We start from the raw sequence: 13,264 nt of genomic DNA, 5'->3' as shown, positions 1-13,264 counted from the left end.
CAGGGACACATGGTCTCGCCTGGACCCAGGGGTGTGTGGGCTCTCCCAGACCCAGGGGCGCTTGGCCTCACCCGGGCACGGGATCCAGCGTCATCCGGGTCCAGAGGCACTTGGCCTCACCCGGACCCGGAGTCCGGCCTCACCTTGACCCAGGGGCATGTGGCCTCACCTAGACCCAGGGACTTGAGGCCTCACTTATACCCAGAGGCATGTGACCACACCCGAGCCCAGAGGCGCGCAACCCCGCCCGCACCCGGGTCTCAGCGGGGCCCCGTCTTCCCGATCCCAATTCCTGCCGGTCAATCCCCCCTCAGCAATTCCCCTGGCCATCCTTCCAGAGCTCCAGTATGGCTGCTGCAGAACTCGTCGGGTTGCGGCTCGGCGAAGCTCCGGTGCACCCGGTGCATGGCGGTGGGCCAGTCTGGCGTCGCTGCGTCGGCCCTTGGGTCTGCATCGGTGGCCGGTCGCCGAGCATGCACACCTGGCCGCTTCCGGGGCGTTGAGATTCTTGACGGACTCAGAGGTCAGCAAGCACGGAGTCTCCCACCCCATGTCTCATAGGGGTTCGTCTGTCCGTGCTTGGCTGCCAGTGGAGCCATCCCCTCAGCCGGAGACCGCCGGGGGAACTGCGCCGAGCACGTTCCAGGCCGCTGTTGTATCACCTGAGCCATAGTTCTTTTGTGTTGCCTGAGCCGTAGTTCTTAAAGTGTGGTCTTTGGGTCACCGGCATCAGCATCATCCCACATACCCCTCTTTTATTCTAGTTGTAGAGCATCTACTCAGCCAGCCCTATGGTGGTCTTGGATGGTGTCTGCTCTGCTCTCTTGTCGTAGTCTCAAAGTTGTTGTGGTAGGCAACAATCAGGCTTCCGCCCTATGCCTCCATCTTGGTCCTCCTTTGTATAGTTAAGTCTTGATTGTTGTTGGTGTCACTGGGGGGGCTCTCTTTGTCTATAAAGGAAGAGTTGCTGTGCAGGAGACACGTTTATGGGCCGGGTCTTGGTGCAGCAAAGCTTTGGCGCTCACTGAATATTCCCGTTGAATGTGTCCCTTATACACGTGGTTGAAATCTGGTGTCATCTCCCACAGACCACTAGATGCCCTCGTTTCTGGGTCTCCAATGGGGTGTAGATCAGCTACTGCCTTAGGCACTCAGCAAGGATTACAGCAAAAACTGTAGTTTCTTCCTCCTGTCTGAGTGGCCCTGGAGCAGTCCGACTAGAACAGCAGATCATCTGGTCCGCTGCCAGAGGGCAGGCCACCCACATGCATAAGCCGTTGCTTGGGGCGCAGGTGTGCCTGCGAGACTTGCGGGGCAGGTCTTCAAAACGTGCGGGGCGGGTCCCAGGGCGGGGCGGGGGTCTCAGGGCGCCCACAGGCCATGGTGCGGCGAGCCGAGATGGCTGTGAGTCTGGTCCTTCTGCCTTCCACGTATCTAAGTCCCCTCGTTCCGCACTCCAGCGCAGCAAACACTGATTGCTGGGCGCACCTCCGCAAGAGTCCCGCCTCTCCCCGCAGGCATCTGGGTCTCCCGGGGTTCGCCAGAAGATGGGTTTCAGGGTGATGGAGAGCCAATCTCCCCTAGGTTTGGAACAAAAGCCCCTCTCCCCCGCCACCAGCCAGACCCACGCACCTCCACACCTCATCCCCTCCGATTTCGCTGGGTGCGAGGCAACAGAACAGCCCCTAACCTCCGCCGCCATCTTTTTCAAACTTCTCAATCCGTACCTCTTAATCCCTTCATTTCAGTCAACTCTACTGAAGTCTAGCGCCGCCGGGAGGTGCACGGAAAGGGCGCCCGGGCCTCTGTCCAGTGCGCGGTGCGCGCGTCCCGCGGAACCAGGTGCGCGAGGGCCGCGCGGCTGGGTCGGGCGCTGGGCGGCCGCCGAGCTCCAGACACCGCCATCGCCGCGTTCCGGACGTCGCCGCCGCGGCGTCCCCCCAATTTATACTTCTTAATCCCTTGAATTCAGTCAACTCTACTGAAGTCTAGCGCCGCCGGGAGGTGCACGGAGAGGGCGCCCGGGCCTCCGTCCGGTGTGCGGGGCGCGCGGCCCGCGGCACCAGGCGCGCGGGGGCTGCGCGGCGGGGACGGGTGCTGGGAGGCCGCCGGGCTCCGGGCGCCGCCGCTGCGGCGGCGTCCCCCGCGTCCCGGGCCGGGCGGCCTGCGGGGGCGGCGGAGTTGCGAAAGTGAGTGAGTTTCCCAGGGTTTCGCCCGGAATGGGGTTCAGTGCAATCGGAGCCGGTGCTCAGTGCACTCCGGAGCCTTTATCTCCTTCCTGCCAGTGAACTCCGGCCAGGTCATCAGCCGCCCCCTCCTCTCCGGTTCTATCCTCCCCGCAGGCGCGTGTGCTCGTGTCTCCGCCCGTTTCTCCATACCTCAGGCTTTTACGGCTTCCCCGACTGTCCCCGTGGCCTTCTCCTTCCCCCCAGCTGTGGGTATTTCAGTCCGCCAGCTCTCCTGTGGTTCTGGACGATGTCCGTTCTGACCTCTAGTTGTATTTTTGAAATTGTTGTGCCCGGCTGCAGGTTAGGTGTTTAACCTATGCCGCCATCTTGGTTTCTCTCTGATAAGATACTTTTGAAATGTCAGAGTAATCTCCTTCTCCAGACCACTCCAGACACAACTTCCACCAGGGCAGGAGACCCCAAACCCCTAATTGTTCTCTTGTTCCCCCAGTATCATCTCTATGTGCTGTAAATTAATTGTTAACTATCCTGTACCCACCAATGTAAAATAAGTATTTGTCTCTTCATTTTACTTTTTATCCAATCCCAGAGTGTTTCCCTCTTTGCTTTCTCCTGCCTCCCTAATCTATCACTAATGAATTTCATATAATCCTCCTTATGCCTCCTCCTTTGAATGTGATGTATAAGACAAACTACAAAATAGCCACTCTCTGGAGCAGCAGTCACCAACCTTTCGGACCTCATGGACCACCAGTGGTCCGAGGACCACCAGGTTGGTGACCACAGCTCCAAAGGTTTCCTTAAACCAGTGGTCGCTAACCTTTCGGACTTCATGGACCACCAGTGGTCCTCGGACCACCGGTTGGCAACCGCTGCTCTGGAGCATTTTCTCAACCTGTTGAGATTGTGCTTCCAGGCAATGGTCATCAGTTTGGCTCAAATAAACTCATAATAATTCTTTACCAGGTTTTGACATTTCTTTTTTTTTTTTTTAATTTCTTTATTGGTTAAGGTATCACATATTTGTCCTCGTCCCCCCATTTCCATCCCACCCCCCTCCCCACACATGCCCCCACCCCCCTGTTGTCCTTAACCGCCGGTTAGGCTCATATGCCTGCACACAAGTCCTTTGGTTGATCTCTCCCCTTATCCCCACCCTTCCCTACCCTCCCCCCGAGGCCCGACAGTCTGATCCATGCCTCCTTGTTTCTGGGTCTGTTCTTGTTCATCAGTCTATGTTGTTCATTATTTCCCTTAGATGAGTGAGATCATGTGCTCTTAGAAATACACTTATAAGAACCGAAAATGAGACAAGCAATAATGGTTATGGTGACAGGCAAATGAATCGGTCTGTAGTGAGTTTCTTTCTGGGCCAACAGTTCTTTTGAGACCCAATTTCAATGTCCAACAGTTCCTTATGTGTACATGTCAGCACTGACATTTCAGTTCTGGATGGTGGACAACTGGTGGTAATGCAGGTCCGACTCTGTCTGGTTTGGTCCTGGGCAATCTGCAGTGATGCACAGCTGGTAACTGCTATTATGGGAAGGCCACATCAGCGTCTTCTGTCTCTGGACTGCTTCTCTTCTGTATTCATGGCTGGAGTAGTCCTGTCGATTCTTCTCTTGCTAGAATCCACATGGTCTCGGAGTTGTTTTCTGAAAATATACATTGACAGCTTCAAGGTTATAGTTGATGAGTGTATGAAAAGTAAAGCAGTAAGAGGAATTTAAATAAGTGTGTGAGAATAAAAACTGTGCTTTAGTAAACTAAGGTCAAGTTTACATTCATTTAAAAAAATCCCCCCTGGAGACCTCAATAATTTTTATAATTGTGGTACCAAAGCTAAATGATTTAGTTAGGGGGAAGAACTGGGTTGAGTTTTCCAGCTGCATGTCTGCTCTGCTAGTCAGGGACAGTAGGCCAGGGCGTTGATAAAAGTACAAATCAGCGAAATCAGGGTTATCTTTCAGGCCTGGGAAGCTCCCAGTGGCGGGTTTGATGGTTACTTTATGATGATCTATCTATAGTAGCATCAGAAAAGGGCAGATTGACAGTTCCCTTCACCACTCTTGTCCTGGGAGAGTATCGTGTGAAAGGAACGCATCTGAAATCAGGACCTGAACAACACTTGGGGGATGAGATTGTTTCATTTCACTATCTTTGAAATTGTCACCAGAAATCCAAGCATATGATACTGGAGATTTTTTTTTTTTTTTTTTAGGCTGAAAGAATTGATTCCTGGATGTTGGCTGGCTCTTCCTTCATGGGGTTTGAGGTCACTAGCCAATGCAATATAAGAGTGTGATTGATGGCAATGGTATCATATATTATAATAATAAAAGATGTTACTGATACCATAAGAGCTATTTTTATCTTGTTCTTCCCTTATTTTTCATCTGTATCAGTGTGGTTTATGTAAACCTGACACATTTGTGTATGTGAAACAGATGCAGGGTAAAGCACAGTTGTGTCTATCCGAACCATATTTTTTAAATCATAGACATGATTTATGAAAATGTTCTTTGCGTATACGTTTTTTTCTTTCTCTCTCAAACAAAACACAGTAATTATAAATCTAACATTCAATTTTTCTGGATCCTTAGAGAGCTAGAAAAAGTTTTAAAAAATTTTAAAGTTACTTTGCCTAATCTGTCTTCATTAGGTGTTGTAAGAAAAACAGTATGTGGCTTTTCTGCAGATGCAAATTAGAATTTTAGAAAAGAACTTCCTACTCAAATGCATGATGTGGAAATGGACCTTTCAACCACACAGAGCTACATCCTCTAAAACTCTCTCCTCCTGAGGCCCTGGCTGCTGCTTCCTCTGCAGTTTCATCCTGAATGGCACAAAGAAATTGAGGGTCTTTCTCACCCTCCCTCCCCAACAGGGTAACTCAGAGTGAGTTTCCATGAGAGATTATTGAATCCAAGTGCTCTTATAACGGTGAATGGACCATTATCCATCTGATTTCCCAGACCTAGCGGTTTTCTCCATTACCTTCATGTTTAATCCATGACTATGGGTTGCATAGTTCATCTCCTTAATGTTTTTAAAATCTATTTCTCTACACTGTACACCCTAAACCAAACCATCACTGTCTCCCTCCTGGACATAGAATAGTCCTCACCTAATCTCCCAAAATCTGCTCTTTCTGTCCTTAAACTCCTTTTCTTCTGCAGCCAGTAGGATGGGAAGGGGCAAGTAGAGGGAGCAGTTGCTAGACATTGGCAAGACCTGTGATTGTAGGAAAGAGCTACCTGCCAGGTACTGTGGCCTTCAGTAGAATGAATGAATGAGTAATGAATGAACAACTCCATTTCTCTCTCTTCTGGGGTTCCCATGTCCTCCTGGCAACTTCCACTGATTGAACCCAACTCAAATGTAGGAAGGCCCAGGAGATGAACAATGTAGAGGTAACCTCCTGGGGTACAGAGCAAGAGGGAGGAAGGTAGAGCGTGTGCCTGGAGGAGCACAGAGAATAGCCCACCCGCCTCGGCTTATCACCCTTCCAGTGCCCTTGGGCCTGATGCCTACTATCCTGTCGCACACAGTGAGAAGTCCAAGTGTTAGGATTTAGGAAAAACAATTGTGCTTCTGCTTTTTCTAGCTATAGTAAGAAGTTGATGCCAAGACCTGATTTTCTGGGATTAGCACGTTATTCAAATGGATGCTGTTAAATTAAGGTTAAAGAGCTTATAGATGGTCTCTGCAATCCTGTTTATGTAGCTACTTACAAATTCTCCACATCTCCTTCGTTATTGCCTGTACAAAACACACATATCACAGCGGTCCCCTCTGAATGGGCCTGATTCTGAGTTCCTTTCCTTCCACAGTGCTGGCCTGTGACTGGATTTATGCAAAGACGAATCAGTCTGTTCACCCAAACACAACAGTTGGTTCTAGCATACTTCTCACCCTTTACAAAGAGGTGGATGTTTGCAATACTAGCTCTAAGTAAGTGCATTTACCATGCAGAAGTGGACATCACTTTTAAAAGCACACTTTCAAAGAAAACAACCATCTCCATTTCTGTCATCTTTGTTCTTTTTCTCCTTTTACCCTCCTTTCCACCTTCTCTTCTTGCCCCTCTCCTCCCTTCTTTCTCTTTTGTTCTTTCATGTATTCTCCCATTTACTGGAATTTTTCATGTTTTCCTGAGGATAATATCTTAATTTCCTTTTTAAAAAGTACACTAGTTCTAGCCCTTGAAATGAACCAAGATGAATACACAGCATATTTGCTTCTAGTCCTTTTCTACTGTTGACAGAAGAATGTCCAGCCTAAGAAAAAGTCTTATAAGAGTTTATTTGAGCCAAACTGAGGACAATTGCCAGGAAACAAAATCTCAACAGGTTAAGAAAATGCTCTAAAGAATGGCTTTTTTACACCTTATTTTATACATAAAATAAGAGACATAAGGGGGTTACATGAATCCCATTGGTGGTAGATTAAGGGGACAGGAGAAAGCAAAGTGGGGGAAATTCTGGGATTGGATCAAAAGTAAAATGAAGAGACAAATACTTCTTTTACTTGGGTGGGTACAGGATAGGTAATTAATAGCACATAGGGATGGTATTCAGGGAACAAGATAACAGTGTCCAGGGTCTCCTGCTCCGGTGGAGGTTGTGCCCTGAGGGGTGTGGGAAAAAGCGATCACTGTGACATTTCAAAGGCATGTTATCTTAGATGTGAAAAAGACAATAGACAGGCTCAGTTAAGGTAAAGATGGACCTTTGTCAAGGAAGATACCGCCCTAGGACAGGACTGCCACCAGACTGGCTTTTACATAAGAAGTTTTAATTTCAGACCATCCTGTGTGATTGTTTTTGGTCTCCGAATTTGTAAGACCCACCATGTAAGCCTCCCCTGAGCTTGTCAGGCTTGGTATGTGACCCTTTTCATCCACACAACCACAGGATATTATAAGAAAACCCTTTTTGTTTGGTTGAGCAAGGAATCCAATATTATTTAATGCCTGTTGTCTTGGGGCCACTTCATTTTGATATCACATATATGTATATATGTATATACATACACACACACACACACACACACACACACACACTAGAGGCCTGATGAATGAAATATGAAATTCGTGCAAGAGTAGGCCTTCCTCACCCTGGCTGCTGGCACCAGCTTCCCTCTGGCACCCAGGACCTGGGCTTCCCTTGCAGCCCTGGCTTTGTCTGGAAGGACGTCTGGTCTAATTAGCATATTATGGTCTAATTAGCATATTATGCTATATATATACATATATATATTTTTATTTATTTACATAATATATATTTTTAATTTACTAGGCCATCTCTGCAGGACTAGGTAGGTGAGAATCGGTTTTACAACTTTTGACCTTCATTAGAGGGTGTAAAAGGGTTAGACAATTGAAAAGCTGAATGGAAAAATCTGAGAAGCCCAGAGGTAGAAATAAGGAGAAAAAGTTTTCAGACAGTTGTGAGCAGGCTGTGACTGTCACCTTCTCCTCAGTCCTCATCCCACACTTACTCCATGGCACATGAGCAAGTTTTCAAGCTTGTGGGGTCGCTCCCCAACCTCCCCTCTTCCCGCAAGGGTTTGCTTGGATGGCCCGGAGACTTTGGGGTCATGGAGGCCTGGGAAGGAGATGGCTCTGAGCACAGCCCGCACTCCCAGAACCGCTTTCCTCTGGGGCCAGATGCAGGCCATGCAAGGAGGTTCCTGTCCACCAGGGATATTGGGACTCCAAAAGAGACTCTGCCCAGGGTGGACCCCAACAGGAAGCCAGGAAAAGTGTGGAGCAACCAGCACGGAGACCTTGGCCTGCAGGAAAGAATTGGGAGGAGAGAACTCCAGTGATGGAAGGAACCCAGCAAACCAACTTCCCCAAAGGGCTGGCTTTAAACATCTGCATGGCAGAGAAGGCCGATGTCAGGTTAAACTCCTGTGGACCCAGAAGGACCTTTCCTGCCTTTTATCTCTCCTTGCTGCCCTCCCTCACCCCCCTACCCACCCCGCCCTCCGGCCTGGAAGAGTCAGAAACCCAGTGACAGGCAGGAAGAGATGAGCAGGAGCAGAAATCAAGCTGTTTATCCTCTATTAGAGGTCCCAACCTCAGGCAGCCAGAGTAGGGAGGAGTGAAGCTTTACCTGTAAGTGGAATTTTGACCATCTCATGGAACTGCACATCACTTATCAAAATGGCACAATTTCTGAAATAGCACAATTGTCACTATAAGTGTCAAGAGAACATTCTGTGGTCTCAGAGAAACCAGGAAATGTATAGGCCTATTTCTAGACTTTTTTTTCCCCCAAGAGCTGGGGAAGAATTGGTCCCACAAAGTGGTTTGAATCAGCAAATGGGGAAAAGAATAGGCTTGTGTTTTGGCATCTAATTGAGCTGCAACTCTTTATGAGTATACTGATTTGTGTATATATTACATGTGTACAAGCCTTTAAAAATGCAGAAATTGCCCAGCCCGTGTGGCTCAGTGGTTGAGTGTCAACCTGTGAAGCAGGACTTTGTAATTCGATTCCTGGTTGAAGCACAAGCTTGGGTTGCTGGCTCGATTCTTGGTAGGGGCCGTGCAAGAGGCAGTCATTCGATGATTCTCTCTCATCATCAATGTTCCTATCTCTCCCTCCCTCTCCCGTCCTTTCTGAAATCAGTAAAAAATATATTTAACAAATACAGAAATTTTATGTGAATTTGCCATCCCAAATCAAAATTAACCTTTTGCACTCGGATGTCGAGTGTGACTCGACACGGTTAGCATCGGTAGCAGGAATCGAGAAAAAAGCAAGCGAGTGCAAAGGGTTAAAGCATTGTACCTAAGCACAAGCCCCTTTTAATTCCTGCCCCCTGTTTTTATAGCCTGTGTTGTGTAAAATTATACCCTAGAAACTATGTAAAGTTTTCTTTTTTTTTCCTTTTCTCCTATCTCCTGTCATTTGATCCTTATGGCAATTCCTGGTAAGTTCCTAGGAGCAAAGTGGAGTGTGAGCTCCATTTTACAGAGGGGAAAGCTGAGGCTCATGAATGCTATAGACGTGTCCATGTGCTCACATCTGCTTAATGCCATCAGCGGCTCTTGCCTTGGGCCACATTGCTATCACGAAGATGGGTTTTTTAAAGTAGCCCATCCCCCAAGGACATCCAGGTTTGTCTTCTCCTCTTTCCTCCCCTCCTCCCTAAACTCATCCTCTAAAGAGAAATCTTTGTTTGCGTCCTTGGTATGCTGACCCTCTCTGCTGCCCCCGCATGCCTTCCCTGTTAATGGAAGGGCTGGCATCCCTGCACCTTAGTCATGGCCCATTCATCTTAGTGGACAGGTCAGCCAAGCCAACATTTACTCAGGCCCTGAGCCATTGGGCAGAGCCTTTTACAACTTCAATGGCAGCAGCCAATGAGGAGGCTTGTTTGGTTCAAGTTCATTGCCTTTTGGCCTTGGTGCCCCAGGTCTTTGGGATGGGTCCATGGCATTCCTTTGTAAGGTACCACATCCACCTCTTGGGCAACTTGGGAGCCCCACTGTTCAAAGGAGGCAACTTGGTGTCTTTTCATTTGGCACTTAAGGCTGGAAGCTACCCCTGGGCTTCTCTCAGGATTTGGAATCTTCACCTTGCGGCTCAGAGGGGGAAATTCCTCATTAAACAGCCAACTCCACGTGGCTCTTTAAAGGCGAGAGGCTTAAAATGCACATTGGGAGTATTCAGGGGAAATTTGTTCAAGTTGTTAACCTTCCTTTCTTGTCTTTTAAAATTCAGCTCAAAATTTTAACCAGTGGAGGAACATAGAATCCATAGTTAGCGGCACCCTAAAACATTTCATCTAAAATAAATGCATTCCCTGGACTGTCTAGGGGGAAATCAGTGTACCAACCAAACCACTCTTTGGCTGAATTCATTTACTTCTTCCATACCACCAATTTATTAAAAAAAAAAAAATACCCAAAAAGTGAATTCCCCTTCACTGAATAACCAAGCTATTTAGTTGATGGATTTGTGGTTGGGGTATCCTAGGGCTATCAGAATGCTATTGTCTTTACCAGCAGACCTTCTGAGTCAGACCTGAGTCTGAATTCTGGATTTACCACAGTCTATAAGTGAGACCTTGGCCAGATAGTAATTACTTTTTAGGATAGGCAGTTGAGAGTATGGTGAAAAGAAGAGATTCCTGAAACAGATCAGATGGATTATAACCCCAGCTCCCCTCTTACTAAATGAGTGATTTAGGCAAACTACTTAAATTCTCTGTGTTACAATTTTCCTATCTCTACAATGGGATAAAATAGCCCTTAACTTAAGCAAAGTTGCAGGATATAAAAGTCAATATACAAAATTCAGTTGCATTTTTATACATTAATAATACACAATCTGAAAAGAAAATTGGGAAAACAGTCCATTTACAATAGTATAAAAACGCACTTACAGCCAATAGTTAGAAAACTGTGCATGGCTGTGTTCTAATAAAACTTTATCAAAGCGGTGGTGGACCAGATTTGGTCCATGGACAGCAGTTCGCTGACCCCTAATCTAAAGCAATTAGAAGAGTTCCTGGCACAGAATCAGTGCTATTTAAATATTATATGACATCACTATCACACAGGCTTGCTGTGAGTAATTTAAAAAAAATGCATAAAAGTGACACAGAGTATGTACTATCTAATGTATAACTTTTAAGTCTATAAAAGCTATGAATTATTTCACTCCAGGTTTGAAAACTAGATGCAAATTAGCACCCAGATATGGCCTAATGAAAGTAAGGCAGGGCACAGGCATTCTGAATATAGTGTGAACTCCCCTCAGATGGAGAGGTGCCCACAGCCTTGGTGGATCCTGGCTTTGCGCTCCACCTGTTAGTGATACATTGGACCCATCACTGGCTGCTGATGGGCCTCAGTGTTTCACCTGTACATGTGATCCTAGGACCAGCAGCTTCCATATCCCTGGGGAAGTTGTTAGAAATGTACATTTTCGGCACTTCCATCCCCTACCTCTACTGAATCAAGAACTCCAGGAATAGGGCCAGCTTGTTGGAACAACCCTGCCCCAGGCAATTCTGATTCTGCAGAAGTTTAAGACCCGATGCTCTGTACAATAGTGACAGTCTCTCTTCTGGCTTCATAGGGTTGATGCTTATGACTTGACCAGGGACAAGCTGCTCTTCACCCCTCTGCCCTGACAGCTCCCCCTCAGCACAAGGCTCAATGCACCTAAGAGGCTAGAAACATGTCCAAGGGTGAGCACATTGAAGGCTGGTTTATCCACATCTTTCGTGTTGCCACCGCACTGACCTCTATATAAGGGACAGAAATAGCCCCTCTGGTCCCACGGGAGCTCATGGCAAAAGGCAGCCTTTGAAAGGAGGCGCAGGGACCATGGGAATGGTGCTCAGTGAGCTGGGGCCCCTTGTGGGAGGGACCAGGGCCGGCACCGCAGCAAGCCTTCAAGTTCGAACTCCAGCCTTAAAATCAAGCTGACCATGGTGTGAGTTAGGCTGAAGGCTTCAGGACCCTCACATACTGCTCATCTTGCCAACATCTGGGGGGAACATCTTGCTTTCTTTGTTCTCTTTCTCTCTGAACTTGGTTTGGTGGTGGTGTTGGCAGGGTCTTCTCATTAGGAGAACGTTAATATGGAGAATTCTCCAGTTGGCCACGATTCGAGATGTGTGTCAAACACACCAAGAGACAGTTCCCTTCTCTGCAGTCCAGGACCACTCCGGGCCACACGCACATAGTTTCTGCATGACCACAACCCTCCCCATCACCAGATGACCCCTCCAGTCATCCAAGCCCAGGCCTTGTGGTTCCTTTGCAGGGGCACGTCTCCTGAAATTAATGGAGCTGGAGTCAGGCCCCCGAGGCGGCCGGGGGATCCATGGTCTCCCAGGTAAACTGTGAGAGCACGGAGGTATGAGTGCATCAGGCGATGCTGACAGGACGGGCCGTCAGCCTGCCGGCCGCTGCAGCGCATCCCGGGTCTGTGATGAGAGGCAGCTTCCTGGCCAGCCTGTGGTAAACATCAGATCTCTGCTTCACTCCAGGATCAAAAACAAGTCGTGAGGAGCAGTGCCTTTCCACTGGAGTCATCTTCGGCCGCGTCCAAACACTTCACATTTGGAAAAAGAAAACGTACACTTTGAAGACCTTCCCCTGACCCCCATCAAGATCCAAAAAGCAGAGCGAGCAGAGAAAGGGGACTATTTGGACACTGACAATTGATTGGATAGATTTCCCTTTAGAAAAGCTAAAAACTGCCGGGAGGGACAGCAGATACAAACACACATACGCGCATTCCACACCAGCGATGACATCAGCGGCTGTCACTTATTTCTCACGTGGGTTCCTAACGGGTCTTCCAGATGACTCTGCGTATTGGGATTCGATTGTGATTGGTTTTTCATATATTATTATTGATAGCTTTTGTTTTTCCCTATTATTATGGCTATTTTAGAGGCATTAATAATGATGGTTATCTTTCGAGGAAAATCCACAAAGCAGGTATGGATGCATTAAGTCTCAGTGGACACAGTGTCCATTTCACTTGGGGGATCTTGGAAGGTAGGAACAGGAGACAGAAAGAGGTGCGTCCACTTAAAAGAAAATGAGATCCAAACATGCGGGCGAGAAGGCAGTGCTTGCCACTCTTCAAGCTGCTCAGTGCCAGCCACTTGCTCTTCAGGGTGAGCGAGATGGGGTGATGGCAGTGGTGGTGGGGAAGTACCATGGCTCAAAACGAAGTTGGTTAGCAGAGCTGCTGTTAGTCTAAAAGGAATAAGGGGTCCCCTGCGCTGCGTTCAAGGCCCTTCTGATTCCCTAAATCTCCCCGTCTCTTTCTGGCTTGTGCTCCCGACTGGGGAGCATGACATCTTTCGTGTTTCTACTGGATAGTAATAAATAGGACCAAGTTTAACGACAAATGGGACACCATGACCGAGAGCAATTAATGCATATTTGACTAATAGAGTATCTTTCCCCCCAGTGACTCTGATTAATGAAGAACAAACAGAGACCTGGAGGCAACGGGGAGGGCATCCAAGTGCTCAGGATGTTATCATCACGTCGCGGGCGTTACTGATTTATCACACACGCCTGG

The sequence above is a fragment of the Eptesicus fuscus genome, chromosome 18, assembly GCF_027574615.1.
Source record: "Eptesicus fuscus isolate TK198812 chromosome 18, DD_ASM_mEF_20220401, whole genome shotgun sequence".
NCBI lineage: Eukaryota > Metazoa > Chordata > Mammalia > Chiroptera > Vespertilionidae > Eptesicus > Eptesicus fuscus.
Note: the sequence above shows the minus strand (reverse complement) of the source record.